The following is a 20,196-nucleotide window of genomic DNA, read 5'->3' on the forward strand; positions in this document are numbered from 1 at the left end:
GAAGAAAATAGAAGCATGGGCCTGTTACCATGGGATCTGCAAGTCATGTCTTGTGTTGGATTATCCAGAAGCTGCTGAACTAGCAGAGTATTGGAATGGCCAGTTGAGGGTATCACAAAAGGGCTTACCTGGGGGCAATACACAGCAAGTATGGAGTCTTGATCAGATATGTAAGGGAAGATTCCTATGTTGCTCATTGTAGAGTAGCGACATTATCAAGGGGTGGAGACTTATTACTGATCCTCTGGAATATGGTATCCCTTATGAAATATAATAAAATATATCTCAAAATTAAAGATTCCCTTAACATTTGATGACAAGAGGACAACAAAACCGAGCTGTGATACCAGTACTGAGTTCCCTTATTCTCCATCAGAGTACCTCCATGTCACTTGATTCCTCAAACCTGTCTCTCCTGTTACACCTTCAGGACAGGTCAAATTATAATACACAGTTCATTTTAACATGAACATCATGAAAAATGGTGTCATGCTTTGGAACTTTAGGATCCCTCAGAATTGCTCCAAATCATAAATTCTACTGAGTTGTGGTTGCAAATTTTTTTGATTATATGCTGACCTTCTCAACTGCACAGCTTTTCCTGGAGTAATAGAAATCTTCCAGCTCAGATTCTCCATGCATTTCATTTGGAATCACTTCCCATCATTAACTTCAGCGCTTTTGTAAGATTATGTCTTTTAGATGATAATATAACTATACATGATGCAAATAATAGCAAATGGGGGCACTGTATTGTATATATAAAATGTAATTTGATGGTGCAACTTTTATGTTTAAGGCCTGCTTGGTCTATCTCATTGGGGAGCAGAACCAATTATTGTGTGATAAGTCCCATCTCTAGTATTCATTTTGATCCTAAAATTATTAGAAATACATTTTTACTTCCACAATGATTGTCTGGTCTTGAATCCAGTTATGTGTGAGTTATTATTAATTCCCAACTGAAAAGGAAGCGTTTGTCTTTACATTTGGGGTTATGTGATTGGAAATAGATAGAATCAATATCATATGGCTTTTAAAGAGAATGATATATTTCTGCAGCAATTTGGAAGTATATGATATTCTAAATAGATATAATGACTATGTGAGGAAAATGATCTATTAACTATCTGAATTAGTATCATTAAACAAAAGTAAAGAGGCTGGCCTTGCTTTTACCTTTTTGAAAGTATGTTTATTTCTATAATCCCATTAATCAACAATGGATGTTTTATTGCTATTCAATACTAGATATTTTTAGTTGGGTTCTTAAAAAAGCTTACATGTTTCCAGTTGTGCTATTACTCTGCAAAAAAAGAAATTCAGTGAAAAACCCATAAATATATTTCTACACAGAGGCAGAAAATATGCATCAGAAAAGTCAGAATTTGCCTTGGTGCAACATACTATTGGATTTCAAATAGGGCTCTTGTCTATTTAGAACTGTTTCAGAACTACCTATTGAATATAGAAAATGATCTCTATATACTTAAAGTTCAATGGCAAATGCCAAAAACCACAAGTTCTAGCTTAAAGAAAAGTCATGCTACTTCATTTTCTGAGAGAGGAGGCATAAAAGAAGAGGGAGATGATCTCAGGCAATGTTAGTGGTGGCAAAGGAGATAAAGCCCTTGGCAAGATGACCGAGTCATCAATTTCTGTCTATATTGAGATAGGGGAGGTAAATTCTCTATCCAAAATTACCCTCTTTTAAAGGAGCTTTCTTGACAGAGATGGCCAAGTAGTCCAAAGGAAGTATACCTGGGTCCAGAGGGTATAACCGTTTTTCTACAAGCTGGCTGGTGAGCACCTGCTATGTTCTAGGTACTTTGGTGGGTGCTTTGGGGGTTACTAAGGTAAATAAAGGTCAAACTGACTTTCTCTTTGAGCTCTTACTATGTGCCAAGCACTTGACAGGGGTTCTGTGAAATGAGTATTACAGTTACCTTTCTCCAACGGAGATATGAGGATTGAAGAGATGAGGTAGCATGCTCCAATCACACTGGTAGTGGATGGTAACCATAAGACCCATTTCTGAGGGCTATTGTTAGATTCTTGGTACAAAGCAGAAGTTCATAAAATTGCTTCTAGACAGGTTGTCAGTATATATTTGGGAATTAGTTTATGTTAATGTTGTTTTATGTTGTGTCATTCAATTTTCATCTGTTTATAGCATATTCAATTTAGTGATGCTACAGATTCTTTTAAAATCATGCATTATTGTATGCTACCATATCTTTAAGCTACTTTGAGATCTGGGACCATGACCTATTCAAGCAAGGTAAAGTTTCCTTGCTCTATAATTTGTATCCTTGCAGAAATCTGAATATAACCCTACCATACAACCCAGCCATCCCACTCGTTGGAATTTACCCAAAGGACATTAAATTGATAAATGAAAGAGCTGTCTGCACCTCAATGTTTATTGCAGCTCAATTCACAATAGCTAAGACCTGGAATCAACCTAAATGCCCATCAACAGTGGATTGGATAAAGAAATTATGGGATATGTACTCTACAGAATACTATACAGCAGTAAAAAAAAAATGAAATCTGGTCATTTACAACAAAATGGAGGAATCTGGAACATCATGCTGAGTGAAATAAGCCAGTCCCAATGGGACATATATCATATGTTCTCCCTGATCGGTGACAACGAACCGAGCACCAAAAAGGAAACCTGTTGAAGTGAAATGGACACTATGAGAAACAGTGACTTGATCAGCCCTTTTCCTGACTGTGGAGAAACAACTTAATACTTTATCCCTTTTAGTATTTTTTTGTTCTACTTAATACTATTGGTAAACTCTTTAATTAACACACAATTATTCTTAGGTGTTTAAATTTAACTGAAAAGTGATCTCTGTTAAATATAAGAGTGGGAATAAGAAAGGGAAAAGATGTACAATTTGGGACATGCTCAATTGGACTTGCCCCAATGGTAGAGTTAGAAACGTGCCAGGCGATTCCAATTCAATCCCATCAAGGTGGCATGTACCAATGCCATCTCACTAGTCAAAGTGATCAGTTTCAGTTCACAATTGATCATAATGATAGGATTAAGTGTCAAAGGGATCACATAAACAAGACAAGTGTCTGCTAATACTAACTGATAGAATTAAAAAGGAGAGAACGATCCAACATGGGAAGCGGGATACACAGCAGACTCATAGAATGACAGATGTCCTAAATAGCACTCTGGCTTCAGAATCAGCCCTTAAGGCATTTGGATCTGGCTGAAGAGCCTGTGGGAGTATTTCAGGATTGGAAAGCCAAGACACTGTGGCAAAAACAAAACAAAACAAAGCAAAGCAAAACAAAACAAACAAACAAACAAACAAACAAACCTAAATGAAAGATCTCTGTGAATGAGATCCCAGCAGAGAGAACAGGCCATCAAAGAAGGAGGTACCTTTCTCTGAAGGGAGGAGTGAACCTCCACTTTGACTATGACCTCGTCTAAATGAGATCGGAGTTAGCGAACTCAAAAGACTTCCATAGCCTTGGCAGATCATGACAAGAGCCTTGGGTGACTACTGACTCCATAAATAAGAGTGTCAATTGTTAAATCAACAACAGGATTCACTGTGCACTTAGTCCCCATGTAGGATCTCTGTCCTTAATGTGTTGTACTATGTGAATTAACGGTAAAACTACTAATCAAACAGTACTTTACACTTCGTGTGTCTGTGTGGGTGCAAACTGTTGAAATCTTTACCTAGTATATACTAAATTGATCTTCTGTATATAAAGATAATTGAAAATGAATCTTGATGTGAATGGGATGGGAGAGGGAGCAGGAGATGGGAGGGTTGCGGGTGTGAGGGAGGTTATGTGGGGGAAAAGCCACTGTAATCCAAAAGCTATACTTTGGAAATTTATATTTATATTTATCAAATAAAAGTTAAAAAAAGAAAAAAATGAATTTGTATCCTTGCTTACTGGACACTGCTGATGAAGATCTGCCCTTTCCTTTTTCTTAAGTACTAACCATTCATTCATCAGTGAGACCCACTGATGGCAGGAAGGACAGACAACAATCAGAATTTTACTTGTCATCATTATGCTTTAAAACAGTGGCTTTGGCATTGTTGTCTGAAATCTACAGATTTATTTTTCATTGGACCCAGCATAAATATATGCATACTTATGCTTCAGCAAAAGTTTCATGAAACAATACTTGCCTTATCATATGTGGAGGATGGACTGTGATCTATTCTTTTCTATTCCATTACATTTGAACTCTATCCCATTAAACATGCTTATCTAAATCCACTAAATTGATTAATAACTCATGAATGGGTCATGGCCTGAATTTTGAAGAAAAAATTAAGAATTAAAAATATTTTGAACACAGGACACTATATTCCAATATCCTATAGGGCCTAGCATAATACTAAAGTAAGACTTGGATAATTTTGTTTGGTAGATTGCAAGAACTGCCTCCATTCTTTAGTCTCCTGCCCCCATATCCACGTTCTTTGTGACTTTGCAATGTATGCCTGTTTAGATGCTGGCCTGGGCTGTGTGAATGGTTTTGGTCAATGGGAGGATAGTAAAATGATGACATCAGAAATCAAAAGTGCAGATATGCTTGGACTTGGTTGCTCTTGGCCCTCTGTCTTTGTTGTGAGGACAAGCCTGAGTAGCTGCTAGAGACACGTGGATTAGAGCATAATGATTCCAGGTATCCCAGGTGAGGCTATACTAGATTAGCACAGAGCTAGTTATGTGTTGAGCCTGGCCAGGAAAGCAGAGGCATCAAGCCATCTAGACAACCCCTCCAGACATGTGAGAAATAAGCATTTATTATGAAATGCATTAAGGATTTTTGATTTGTTACACATTATCACTGTGGCAATAGAAAGTACACATGACAGCACTCAGTCATATACTGTTCATGTTTGAGTATGTAATATATATATATATATACACACACACACACATATATATGTTTATATAAGTTGATGTGTAGCAAAATCAATTAAGAACTCCCCCATGCTGCTTCACTCCCACTTAAGCATCAAACTACACCTAACTGGTTGAGCAAGGTCAGCCAGTTTCAGGTGTTTCCACTTGAAGAAACAAACAACGATTCTCAGATTTTAGTGTCAAGCCACTCAATCTATTGTATTAAAACCTAAGCTGAAGTTTGAGGACTATTGACTTCTTGGGTTCCTTTCTTACAATTTTTTTGGGCTTAAAAGGATCAATTGATAAAGGTTAATGGGTGAAATGTAAATAGTTTGTTTATTCAATTTATTTGGATATGCTTTTATACAATTAATGACAGCATCCCATATACTTCTCGGCTCAGTGGTTCAGTCTTTACATATTAGGTGAGGAAATGTAAAATCTCAGTCTGGTGCTATCGTTTTAGTGTGAGGTTCTGTGAGTCCTGAATGGCAGAACATCTTTGAGAACCATGTTGGGTACAAAAATTTCTAAATCTACTTTAGCTTTTAACAAAATTCAATTTCTATGTGCAAAACATTATACTTTTGTTGCTGTTTATTCCTATTTTGCATCTGCATCTTTCTCCTGCACTTTCTAATAGTCAAATTTCACTTACCTGTGCTGGGCTTTGGAGGCACCTTGAAATTCTATTCTCTCTTTTTCATGTAATCATAGGGATAATTTTCAATGTACCTGCTTTCCTCAAGAGACTTCCTGTGGCTCTATTGATCTCATTCACAATCTTTAAGAGATTTCATATTGGCAGATATAAAACATTTATATAGTTAAAATTTGAGAAGATCATAGAGGCTTAGTGTTAAAATAGAATGGAGTATGCTATATGACATGTCTTTAAAATAATCACCATGGAAAGTGTGTATCATCATTTAATTCCATTTTTCCACAAGTGTTTTGAAGTAGCCTCATACAAGTATGCAGAAACACTTTGGCATAACAGTGTTAAGATATTTGGTGGTAATTTTAAGGGAGAATAGCATGACTGCCTATCACTTTTCCATGAAAATGTTCTTTTCTGAAGTTTTTTTTTCTTTTTATTAACAGCCCTTCCTGAAACAAATTCTCCATACTTCTTATGTACATATAAGACAACTTGGAAACTCCAAAAGAAAGATTGCTCTGGAAAATATGAACTAAATGGGAAAATTTGGAAGTATTATTTGTCATGGATATCATCAAGAAAGTATGTTCATTAAAAACACACCTCTGATACCAGAGAGATCTCTAAGCCTTGATCAGCAGGCATTCTTTTTTTTTAAGCTTTATTTATTTTATTTGAAAGGCAGAGTTACAGAGAAGGAGAGAGAGAGAGAGAGAGTGAGTGAGTGTGAGAGAGATCTTCCATTTGCTGGTTCACTCCCAAATGGCCACAGTGACCAGAGCTAGACCAGCCCAAAGCCAGCAGCTTCTTCTGGGTCACCCACATGGGTACAGGAACCCAAACACTTGGGCCATTTTTGGCTACTTTCCCAGGTGCATTAGCAAGGAGATAGATCAGAAGTGGAGCAGCCAGGACTTGAACCCGGCCTTTATGGGCTTGCTGTTGCTGCAGGTGGTAGCTTAACCCTCCACACCACAGTGTCAACCCAGAGGGCATTCTTTTAAACAGATGTCTCATGTCAGATGCCATGGAAGCCTAACATAGTTGCTTTACTTATTACTTACCAAACTTGAATTTTGTCTTTCTGTGTCAGCATGGAACCCTGCAGAGACCAGGCCTCTTTGTGGTTTTGGTACCCTCACATATATTCCTGATCATACCATCTTTCAGGTGCTCCAACCAAGCTTAGCCACCTTTACCAGTCAGATCTCAATGACAGAACGAGACTTACTTCAATTGTCACATAATTTTTGTTTTCTGACTCATGGACGTTAGTTAGTCCTCTGGCTTGTGAACTCTTGGATCCCTCTAATCTCCTTAGCTCTGTTTTTTCGGCTGTAGTTGCACTTTGGAGTCATCTGGGGAGGGGGAGGCTTTGAAAAATCCGAATGCCAGGTCATACCAGGTTGATTATATTAGAATATCTGGGAGTGGCTCTCAGGCATTAATATTTATTTAAAGCTCTTGGAGTGATTTCAGCACATCAAAAGGCTAAGAAGCATTACTCTAGTCCATTTCTCATACCACATTCTCAGCTCTCTAAGTAAGTTGGGATGTACTAGCATCTATGTTTCTATGCTTTGGGAATATCAAGAACTAGATTATACACACTGTCATATTAAGAAGACCTTCCTATCAAGATCTTTCTCCTCTCTACCTTTCTTGTTTGTGATAAAAAAAAAATCTGATTTTCCTCCCATTGTGGTTGCTAGTCAAAGAATAAAGTAATTCTGCTTAAAATGCAAAGAATGGCACTTACATTCAAACCGCTACTATCCCAGCAGAAAATCTTGAAACCCTTAAGTTTTTTCCAACCTAGCATATGGTATGAGGTAGACATATAATTGTTAAATTAAATATGAATTTTTCTCCTTCACTCTCAGCAAGTACATTACCCTCACTGTGTCTCTGCATTTCTGAAACTTAAGTAAGTTTGTTACTTGCTTGGATTAAACAGGCTATTCCATCTTTTCAGACTGTCTAGCTGCAAGTACTCATTGCTGTGATGTTTAATCTTCTATGCATTCTTAAACTTTAAAGATATTTTCAAGATGAACACAATATTAATTTGGCAGGGAGTTGTGGGTATGTGTGTATGTGGGTGATACTTGCTCCTATATATCTCTTACATGAAAGGAGCTTGGTTTATTTTGCTCCTATTTTATTCCCTTGGGATCCAGGAAAAAATACTCAAGAGGAAAAAGGATATTATTTCATTCTGAGAACTAACAGTGATGGAAACTTGGAAATGAAAGCAAGTGTGCATAGGTGCAACAGGTCATGAATTTTCAAAGTCTGAAGTACCTCTGGTTTATTCATCTGAAATGAAAATATTCTTCAGTCATCAAAATCTCATTTATGGCTTATTTGGGAAAATTTATCTTAAAACCAGATATAGATTTTGGAAGAAAACCAGAATCCTGGACAGTTAAATTCACTTGGGGTCAAAGGCAAAATTAGGGGAAGATCAAAGTTTTCTTTATTAAGCCTGCAATACTCAGATTTAGGGAATTCAGAAAAAATAACTTAAAATATCTTCCCAGAAGTAACTATATATCATCCACTTTAGGTGAAAAACTAGTAACTGGTTTCATTTGAAGGAATAATTACTCAACTCTCTAGAGTTTGCTTAAATGACTTCAAGGACCAGACTTACAGCTTATATTGTGTACAGTTAAAACTTTTTTTGGTAGAATCTGTTCAAGCTGGAATACTTATATTTCGGCTTGTTCATTCATTGGCATGTTCTTTCTTTCTTTCTTTCTTTCTTTCTTTCTTTCTTTCTTTCTTTCTTTTTGACAGGCAGAGTTAGAGAGTGAGAAAGCAAAAGACAGAGAGAAACACAGAGAGAAAGGTCTTCCTTCCATTGGTTCACCCCCCAAATGGCCGCTACGGCTGCCAATCCAAAGCCAGGAGCCAGGTGCTTCCTCCTGGTCTCCCATGTGGGTGCAGGGCCCAAGCACTTGGGCCATCCTCCACTGCCTTCCCGGGCCACAGCAGAGAGCTGGACTGGAAGAGGAGCAACCGGGACAGAACCGGCGCCCCAACTGGGACTAGAACCCGGGATGCCGGCGCTGCAGGTGGAGGATTAGCTTAGTGAGCTGCGGTGCCGGCTGGCATATGCTTTCTAAGTGCCTTGTTATATGCCTGGGAATACAGTGATAGAAAAGATGAGCCTTGTTCTTGTGGGACTTAGGGTTTCACAAGGAAGCTAGTTATTGAACAACAAGTGACCAGGATTGTGATGTACCCAGTTGTGTTAAGTAAAACAGGAGGAAAATGACAGTGTGAGATGGAAATAATTAACATTGGAAGTATCTTGCCTGGGGGTTTAGGGTGGTATTCCTGAGGAAGTGATATTTTAGCTGGCATTAGCAAGATTAGCAGGCATTAACTCACATGTTCTTTTACAATGGTCCATTTTAATCAAATTATTAAAAGCTGATATGTGTGGAGGAACCAATTCTGTGTGACTGGGTGCCTAGGAGGCTTGTGTAAAATTTAATTTAGGAAACTAATAACTTTATATTCATAGGAGCCAAATGTTAGTGGCCAAAATGGCAGGAATGACTGAGACATGAATGCCATTCACTCAACCTATATTTGCACTGAGGACACAGTAGTACAAAAAACATATAGAAATCCTTGCCCTCATGGAGCTCGTGCTGAAGCAGAGTCATAAATAAGATAGGTAAGTAACACAGATTGCGTGTTCATATTGAGGACTACTCTGGAGAGAAAAGGAAGTAGATAGGAATTGGGGAGGTTGGCAGTTGCAAACTTACCATAACTACTTTAGCATAATGCTCTTGGAAGAAAATGTAGTTGGAATCTACTTACAGACCACATATTTGGGTTGCAGTTGGCAGGGGCTTGTACCATATTGAATGCTCACTGTTATTATGAGGCAGCACCAATGTCATTTTTCCTAAGGTATGTGATTTGCATACCTTCGAGAAGGATAAGGGCTGGAAGAGCAAAGTTTGAGGCTGTTGGCTAAGGGCCTTTGTGTGGGTGCAGAGTGCAGGGAGTGCAGTGTAGAGAGAACTGGCCCTTGGCCTGACACATCCAGTCAAATGCTGGCTCGGATTCATGAGGAAACTAGACACCTCTCTGATGCTTACATTCCTATTTGTTAAAAAAAAAATGGCTTGGACTCTATTTCTAAAACTCTTTGAAACCTGAAGACTTCCTAAGCTGAAGGGCTCAGGGATGCCTTCCAGGGCCACTGAAAGCATCCTGTGTACAGTACTGTGTTTGCATTGGTTAGTGGCCTTTCTGCTAGACAAGTGAAGAACATAGTGCATTTACATTAACATTATCTGGATAAAAAACACGTATTTGTGTGTCACTAGCTGTATGCTAGGTGCATGTCTCAGCCTCTTACCTATGGTCTTTACAAAAATCTTAGAAAAATATTGTTATTATCATTACTATTTTATAACTGACAAAGTCAGAGAAAGGAAGTAACTTGTCCAATGTCACACAAGTAGTAAGGGACAGAATTTGGAATCAAATCTAGGCAGTTCTTGCCATGTTCTTTAGTGTTTGAACACAAACTCTATTAATGAAAGTATTTTTGAACATTTATCCCAATATATACTTATCCATTGACTTGAATTATTATATGTATTAATATTAATGTAATAATGTACACTATAAAACATACATAAAAAATAAAAGGAGCTAAAAAAAGATGTACACATTATCGGCAGGTACATAGAAAAACGCTCAACATCACTAACATGTGGGACATGCAAATCAAAACCACAATGAGATATCTTCTCAGTACAGTAAGACTGGCTATTATTAAAAAGACAAGGAGTGACACTAAGCTTAGAGTTAAGATGACCACATGTCACACAGGAGTACCTAGACTTGATTCCCGGGTTTAATTCCTAGCTGTAGCTCCTGAGTCCAGCTTATCCTTAATGCAGATACTGTGAGGCAGTGGTGATGGCTCAAATAATTGGTTTCCTGCCATCTACATGAGAGATCTGGGTTGGGTTTCTGTATACTAGCTTTGGCCTTGGCCCAATCTAGGCTGTTGTAAGCAATTGGGGAGGGAACCAGCAGAGGGAAGCTCTGTCACTGTGTATGTTTCTGAATTTCCCTGTGTCTTAAATAATTTTTTTCAAAATAAAAAAATGATAGCAAATTATGGTGAAGGTGTGGAGAAAAGGGAACCCTTGAATATTGTTGATGGGAATGTAAATTTACAGTCATTATTTAAAACATGTTCTTCAAAAAGCTAAAAAGAGAGCTACATATGATTCAGCAATCCCATTGCTGGGTATATATCCAAAGGAAAGGAAATCTGTGTTTGAGGAGACATTTTTACTCCCATATTTATTGCAGCACTATTCACAATAGCTAGGAAATGGAAACAACCTACGTGCTGTCAACTAATGAATGGGTAAAGAAAATTGATATAGTTATCTATACCCCCATGTTTATAGTGGCTCAATTCACAATAGCTAAGATATGGAATCAATCCAGGTGTCCATCAACTGATGACTGGATAAAGAAAATGTGGTATATGTAAATAATGGAATACTACTCAGCCATGAAAAGAATGAAATCCTGTCTTTGGTAACAAAACTGATGCAATTGGAGACCATTGTGCTTAGTGGAATAAGCCAATCCCAAAAAGACAAATACATTTTTTCTCTGATTTGTGGTAACTAATATTTAGAGTATAAAAATGTAAAGTATGTGTGCAATGTACATTTTGAGGTATAATTATTGCTTATAGCCCTTGTCTATACTCCTGAGGAACAGTGGTGTTTCTATTTACAACTTACTGAATTATTTATTTAGTGGAGGATTAATCTTGTGATTGTAAAGTAAATCGAAAGTATGTTTTCACAAAAATTAAGGAAGGAGGAGGGGAGGTGGGAAGTATCATTATGTTCTTAAGCATGAAGTCTGTTCCCTTTATATAAATAAATGAAAAGAGAAAAAAAGGAAAATCTGTTACATATACACAATGGAACACTGCTCAGCCATAAAAAGAATAAAATCATGTGATGTAACAGTGTAGATGGAACTAGAGGTGATTATGATAAGTGAAATAAGGCAAGCACAGAAAGACAAGTACTGCATGATTTCATATGTGAAATCTAAAAAAAAAAGAAACAAAAGATGTTTGCATAGAAGTTAAAAGTATAGTGGTGCTTACCAGAGGCTGGGGAGAGAAAGAAGGAGAGAAAGGAGGGAAGAAGGGAGAGGAGGTTGGGGGAAGTTTGAATAATGAGCACTATCATTTATATTAAATAGGATTAAGATGTTCTGGGGTTCTGTTGCACAATAGGATGACTGTAGATGATGCTAATGTGATGTGTGTTTCTGTGTTCTAAAAAGACTGGAAGATGGGATTTTGAATGTTTCACCATAGGGAGATGTTGAGTGTTTGAGAAGACAGATATATTTACCTGGTTGGACATTTTACAATGTATAGATGTATTGGGACATTGCATGGTACCCAGTAAGCATTTAAAATTTTTGTGTTTCTGTTAAATTAAAAAAAGATGATCTATGAAAAATGGGTATTTTATGATTTTATTATCTATACAAAAAGTTTCTGCTTTCATAAATATGATTGACTCTCCTGTGCTATTTTTTGTTTTGAATTAATGGCCTATACTCTAATGATGTAGCTGTTTGAAGATCTGAGTTCTTGACTGAAAAAGATACTCCATAAGGATACTTGGATACTTATGGAGGAGGAGCATGTCCTTAACTTCCCTTAATTATGATATACAGTTGTCAATTGTTCATCCTTTATACAAGAGCTTTTAAAATTGTTACTTCTCTATATGAAGGTGTAAAAATTTTAAAATTCATGTATAGTTCCTTCATAAAATACATTTTCCATGAACTTCAAAGACACACACACACACACACATCAGAATACTACAGCTTTAAGAAGGCACAAAATCCTTTTATCTGGGACAACGTGCCAAACTGAAATAAGTGAAATAAGTTAGACAGAGAAAGACAAACCTTGCATGATCTCACTTACTCATGGAATCCAAAAGTGTCAAACTTGTAGAGGAGATAATAGAATTATTATGCTCTGTTACTTCTCTATTAAAGATAACTAGAATATAGGTAGGATTTTTGGATGTTTTCATTATAGAGAACTGGTAAATTCTTGAAAGGATAAATATATCTACCTTGATTGATGATGTATATAGATGAAGTAAAATAACACATAGTATCCCATAAATATGCACAATTTTTATATAGCAGTTAAATTTTTAAATAAAAATTAAAAAATCATAATGATTAAAAATAAAATTTTAATTGTTTAAAGTTCTCATCATTTCTGATTTGATGAGTTGCCCCTGCAAACTCTTTGGAAGGGGTGCATTTTTACATTTTGAAAGATAAATTTAAACCAAATAATAGGTTACTTTGAGGATGTTGCCACTACCTACAATATTCTGTTTTTTTTTTTTTTTAACACAGATAAGGGAAACTTTAGAGGGGATATCCTTCCTTAGCCTGATTTCCTGAAAACAGACCTTGAACTTTAGTAGAGATCCTTCAGTAGAATACAGTCCTGAGGCGGCTCTTGTGGAGGCAGCTAGCTCCAGGCTAGGGAGCACTGAGACACTTGTCATGCCCTGCACTGCTCACACTAGTGAACAATGCAGTCAAGACTGCTAAAGGTGGCCCAGGAAGCCAAAGGCCAGGATGTCTGCTCAACCTTCTTTGTGCAGACATGCAGAGAAGAGCGTAAGAAGAAAAACCCAGAGGTCCCTTTGTCAACTTTGCAGAATTTTCCAAGAAGTGCTCTGAGAGCTGGAAGACAGTGCCTGGGAGAGAGAAGTGTGAATGTGCTGAAATGGCAAAGGTGGACAAAGTATTCTATGATCAGGAATGAAGGATTATGGGACAACTAAGGGAGGCAAGAAAAAGACCCTAATAGCCCTAGAACACCGCCATCTGGATTTTTATTAGGCTGTTCAGAATTCTGCCCCAAGATCAAATCTACAAGCCCTGGCATCTCCATTGGAGGTGTGACCAAAAAAGGGGACATGTGGAATAACTTGAGTGACAGTGAAATGCAGCTGTATGTCGCTAAGGTGGCGAAGCTGAAGAAGATCGAGAAGAATGTTGCTGACTTAAGTCTAAAGGAAAGTTTGGTGATGCCAGGGGTTCTGCCAGAGTTACTTGGAAAAAGGTGGAAGAGGAAGATGAAGATGAGGAGGAAGATGAGGAGCAGGAGGAGGAATAAAAAACTTGTTCTGTCTCCTTGTGAATACCTTACAGTAGGGGAACGCTGTGACTGGCATGTCTCTCATTTGAAACGTGTCTATTGCCCTCATCAGGTTTAATTATGCAATTCGATAATGATCATATTGTAGTTTCTCAGAGTGCTCTAGAAAATGTCAGTGGCTTACAGGACATGGCCATGGGTGTCTGGAGCACCCTGAAACTATACAAAGCTGCATATATTTCCCAACATTTTTAGAAGGAACAGTCACTCTTATGGTCTCCTTACCCTGTGCACTTTGCTGTCAATGTGACAAAGCATTTCAAGATGTTTCTGGAATTTTCATTTAATCTGTAAGGTGGCATTAATCCTATGGTTATTGGTTAGAGATCCTGAGCTATTGACTGTACATATCTATAGTCTGTAGAAGGAGCAAAACAACTGAGACAAACTCCTGATGCTCTTTGCATGGTGCTGAGGCTGTGGGGAAGCTGGGTTTGCAGGAGCAGAGCTCAGGGTGTGCAGTGCAAGGCTGGACCCATTGACACTGCAGTGGCATCCATTTTGCTTTACATTTTCTTGTTTTTGTATATATAGACAGCATTCTGCTGCCATCCATAGCTGTAGGGATAAAGGGGTCAGCTGGCACAAGAAGGGTTGGTTTTTTATTTTAAGTGTGATAGTTTTTACACTAGATCTTAGCAAAAAGGCCAAGAAGTAATTGTGTGGTAGTTTTTAAACTGTTTTAAAAACAAATTGTAGAACTCTTCAGTGTCAGCAAAGAGCCACTGCCAGAAATGGAAGTTCAAGAACTTTCCATGCTTTGAACCACTTTGTTATTATTTGAGATGTTTAGGGTGCTCAAATGTTTTTGAAGTTAAATAAACAGTATTACATAAAAAAAAGAAATGTACAATCCTAGGGAGCAGGAGGAAGGACCATAGGATGGTGATATCTTATGGAATTTGCCACCCTCTTTTATGGAACATGACTGATGGCTCAATATTGACAGATGGGCTTCTTACAGGCCATAAATGACTGCTGACTGGGAAAAGCATCATTCTCTAGATCTCTTCCATCAGTTAAAACTTCACTCCATTTTTGGGTTACACTTGTATGGTTTCTCAGACTTTTACCCTTTGCACCAACAGGACAGATCTGGGGTGGGAGGCAAGAAAGAGCCATCTCGTATGGGTATAAGGCAGGAAGCTGTCAGCTTGTGTTGGGGAGAGCGGAGCCCATGCATCGCTCACAGGCTGCACAGGAGGGAGGGAGGGCAGAGTTGAAGTGATACCAAAAGGTGATTGATGGACACACTTAAACTAGATCATTGGCCACAGAAATCATGTAATTATATAAACATTTTCAAATAATCATGTTGAAAATGCTCTTCTAAGCATTTTTTTCAAAAAAGCTTTACTTTTTATTCATCATTAAAACATCAGCTATGCTTACATAGGTTAGTAAGCTAGAGTATACTGTTACAGGGTAGATCTCAGTAGAAAGCTTAAACTGGATATCACCATAGATACATACCTGTGATAAGGTTTGATTTGTAAATTATACAAAGTACGAGATTAACAATAATGTAATGACTAATAAAAATAGAATCATTAAAACAATATACTGTAAAAATTTTGTAAGTGTGGTCTCTCAAAATATCTCACTGTATTTTGCTTTTCTCACTTTACAGCTTCTCTTTGAAATATCTGAATGGGGAGCATCACTGCTCTTGCATTTTGAGGCCACGATCAAATGAAATACGTGTTACTTCAGTACCGGTGCCGTGGTGCTGTGAGAGTAGATCTGATAGCAGAGATGGCTGCTAAGTGACTAACAGGTGGGTAGTGTTTTCAGACTGGATACACTGAACAGAGGTATGGTTCATGGTCTGGGCTTGATGTAGCAGGAGGGTGTGAACAAGGTCTATGTTAGTGCTGCCATGATAAGAATAATGAACGTATTCTGAGTACCACGAATAACGCACAGCAATATTCTGTGTGAGTTACAAATGCTCTGTGGGTTTTATTATTTTAAAAGCCAGTAACATAAACATGGTAGCGTCAGAACCCTCATTATTATCAACAATGTGTAGTAGTCCAACATCAAGCTGAACAGTGTAAGCTGCTGCTTTTCAAGATTCTTTCTTTCTTCTTCTTTTTTAAATATGTACTTATTTATTTGAAAGTCAGAGTTATACAGAGAGGAGAGGCAGAAAGAGATAGAGGTCTTCCATCCGATGGTTCACTCCCTAGTTGGCTGTAACAGCTGGAGCTGTGCCGATCCAAAGCCAGGAGCTGGGAGCTTCTTCCGGGTCTTCCACACGGGTGCAGGGGCCCAAGGACTTGGGCCATCTTCTGTGCTTTCCCAGGCCATAACAGAGAGCTAGATCGGAAGTGGAGCAGCTGGGTCTCGAACTAGCACCCATATGGGATGCCGGCGCTTCAGGCCAGGGCGTTAACCCTCTGTACCATAGCGCCGGTTGCTCAAAACGTTTTCCATGTCCTCCACAGGGAATTAGAGTTTTGAGGATTTGTGCAAAGGAGGAGGCTCAACACAGTGATCTGAATAGGATATGTGTGTGTTTCATCCAACATGTGGTCAAATGAGTTTCCCAAGCTGACACCCTCCTCTGATCCTATTAAAATATTCGCATGCAAATAGTCTAAGGTGGACCTGCAACCAACTATTCAGGTAATGATGGCAGTGAGTGTTTAACGAGGTCTAAAGTAGGCTATTCATTTGATTTTACAAGAGATGTTTTCATTCTTTTTCATGACTGGGTAGTAGTCTATCATGTGGAACAATGGTCTTTTTACTTTTCACCTGTTGAATACTATATTTAATTGAGCATTAAGCCTGTGATTACAAAATACATTGAATGTATGTTATTACAAAAATTGAAAAAAGAAAGGAAGGAAGGAGAAGGGAGGAAGGGAGGGAAGTATCATTGTGTTCTTAGAATTGTATCTGCGGGGGCCGGCGCTGTGGCTCACTTGGCTAATCCTCCTCCTGCGGCACCAGCATCCCATATGGGCACTGGGTTCTAGTCCTGGTTGCTCCTCTTCCAGTCCAGCTCTCTGCTGTGGCCCGGGAGTGCAGTGTAGGATGGCCCAAGTACTTGGCCCCTGCATCCGCATGGGAGACCAGGAGAAGCACCTGGCTCCTGGCTTCAGATCGGCGTAGCTCCGGCTGTAGTGGCCATTTGCGGGGTGAACCAATGGAAGAAAGACCTTTCTCTCTTTCTCTCCCTCTCTCTGTGTTACTTTATCTGACAAATAAAAAAAAAAAAAAGAATTGTACCTGTGAAATACATGAAATCTGTTCTCTTTATATTAATAATAAAAATAAATTTAAAAAGGGATATATTAACATTTTTTTTTTTAAAAAAATATGTTTTCCCTTTGAATTTAGAGTTGTGCCATGTAAGAGGTTGGTGTTGTGGTATAGCAGGTAAAGCTGCTGACTGAGACACCAGCATCCCATATGAGCACTGGTTTGTGTCTCAACTGCTCCACTTCTTATTCAGCTCCAGGCTAATGGCCTGAGAAAGCAGGGAAAGATGCCCCAAGTACTTAGGCCCCTGCCACCCATGTGGGAGACCCAGATAAAGCTTTGTCCTGGCTCAGCCCTGGCCACTCTATCGGGAGAGTGAACCAGTGGATGGAAAAATCAATTTTCATTTCTCTCTCTCTCTCTCTCTCTCTCCCTTTCCAACTTTAAAATAAATAAAGTCTTTAAAAAAGGTGTCATACTGAAACCTAGGTAGACACTCTATCTCTAATCTCTAGATAACATCACCATAACCCTGACCACTATACTATAGAAACAGTTCCATTAATGCATTATTAGTTTTATTTGTCTCATTAACACAAATTAAGGCCAAAGGGGAAAGAATAGTTCTGTTTTCTGTTGTTTTATTGTCATCAGATGTAGGAAAGGGGAAATGATAGGTAGAGAGGGGAAATGAAGAAAACAGAAAGCAATTAACCTGTAGTCCTCCAGCCAGATGTAGACTTAGACCCTTCGTGCGTTATACTTGATGGCTTTCAGAGAGGGGTAAGCGACTGGCTCCCTCTCCACAGATGTAGATGAGCACGGCCCTCAGTCTTCAACACTTTCTGTGCTTCTTCCTAAGATATGGATACCTCAGGAGAGAAGTTGCTGGGTATGAGTGGGGTTTCTTTTCTTTCATCAGAATGTCAACTCTCTTCTCCTGAGGGTGTCCTGCTTCTGCTACATCTGCTGTAGAGCTCTGCTCAGCCCTCTCTGTTGCTGAGGCATCAGTGTGGAGAATTATTCTGACACACAAACTCCCCAGTCCCAAACACATGCTCAGTGTATTTCAATGCTTCTTGGAAAAAGCACCCCAGCCTGGCAGATGGAGATACATGCTCTAACTGAATGAGTTATGTAGACCAAAGCTGTCATCAAAACTCCTAAACTGTCATTCCAACTCCTGCCTCAGTTGTGAATGTCTGAAGCTACGTGGAAATATGTGTGGCTGAAGCCAAGAGGAAATAAAAAAAAACTTCCTTATTATGTTTATTAGAACGGGAGTCAAAGAAGTGATGTATATTCCTGTGGCTACAGGTGAGCTTCAGAACGTTATGCCTTCTTACACACACATAATAGTAAGTGCAAAGTTACGCTTATGGGCACTTTTTAAAGAATAAAGATGATGACTTTCTCACCACTCAACAAACAAAGGCAAAGTACTTTTCATATATAGCCAGACTGCTACATCCAGACTGAATGTCAAGTACAGTGTTAGACCCTCAGCAACACATTGGTGAACATCAGCTTCCAGGCTGGTACCAAAGACAGACAATAAAACAAACCAGAGAGCAAAGAGTGACAAAAGTTATGATAGAAAAAAATACATAGTGCTATGGCTTCAGGGGGCTTCCATTAAGTATAAAGGATCTTTAGGAAAAAGTGATGAGATCCAAAAAATTTTAACTTAAACTTCTTTTTGATGTTTTGGTATGGGTGGTTGGATAAATTTGTGTATTCAACAGGAAAACATTTTAACAGTTTTTAGTAACAGAAAATAAATTCAACCAGAGTCTACACAATTCCCAGGGAGGGAAGGACTGTCTTCTTCCACTCAACATCAAAATTATAGCAACCTTCTCCCCAGACCCACTCCACAGCTCCTGCATCTGCTAGATAGCTCTCTCTCTCTCTCTCTCTCTTTCTCTCTCTCTCTTTCTCTCTCTCTCTCTCCCTCCCACCATCCATCCTTCCCATCCCCTACCCCATAGTAAAATTTGCTACTACCAATGACTGGGGACATTGATGGTAAGAATGCTGCCAAAAGAGCTACCCTTCCCAATTCTCTAGAAATGTTGGACTACCCCAGGTATCATTTCTGTCTTCCCGCTTCAGAAAGACCAGATCCCAGTTGGTACAAAACAAAAACAAAAACAAACAAACAAACAAAAACAACAGAAGGAGGGGGAGGGGATACTGGCATTGCTTTGCTTTGTGAGTTGCTACTGGCTAGAGGGAGCTGGCAATACATAAAGCGCTAGTCATAATCCTAAAGTAGAGGATACTCAACCTTCATCTCTTTGGCTCACATTTTCATGAAAATCCCACTCTATTACTTTTGCTTATCCACACAGAGAACTGAGATTTCAGGCCAGGTGAGATGAGTATATACAAATGAAACTTGAAGGTTAAATTCTCATCTGTATTGCAATATTATTATATTATTCTATTTCTAGTTGCTATCATTGAATATCACAGAGTGGGTAATTTATGAGTAATATTTGCTCAACTCATGGTCATGGAGACTCATGGTGTCAGCAGTTGTCACTGCAGCATAATATGGTAGAAGGCATCACATGGCAAGATAGAACAAGCACGTCAGCTCTGAGCTCGCTTCCTCTTGTAAAACCACTAATGCCATCAGGGGGCTGCATTCTGATGACCTTATCTTACCTAAGATTACAAAAACAGTAGCCATAGGGACAGCATTGAGACACAAGCCTGATGACCAGAAATACATACCCTCTGTTCTGTAGAACTTATCAAGGATAAATTCACAGACTAATAGAAAGGCAAAGGAAATGTTATCAAAATTTATATGTATATATATGTATATATATAATATATAATGTATTATATACCCATTAGTGTAGCTGTCGTAGCTCCCTTATGTCTTAGAACACTTAGGCTAGTGCTCTCCAAAGCGTGGGGCAAGACAACCCATTGAGGGAAGCAGAATTAAAAAAAAAAAAAAAACAAAAACTAAAAAGAGTTCATGCATTTGCTGTGACTCTGAGAATCTACGTATTAATGATTTTTTTTAAAAAGAGAATCTTTTTCTATTCATTTGCAATAAAAAAATAAGAAATTCTTGTGTCATCTAATATACAGGTTGAGTCCA

General features: G+C 38.4%; 1 pseudogene; it reads left to right on the plus strand.

Moving 5' to 3' along the window:
* Positions 1-13,820, plus strand: part of LOC133758678 (high mobility group protein B3-like) — a 40,834-nt pseudogene extending 27,014 nt beyond the window's left edge.
* Positions 13,821-20,196: the final 6,376 nt, after the last annotated feature.

The sequence above is a fragment of the Lepus europaeus genome, chromosome 4 (genome assembly GCF_033115175.1).
Source record: "Lepus europaeus isolate LE1 chromosome 4, mLepTim1.pri, whole genome shotgun sequence".
NCBI lineage: Eukaryota > Metazoa > Chordata > Mammalia > Lagomorpha > Leporidae > Lepus > Lepus europaeus.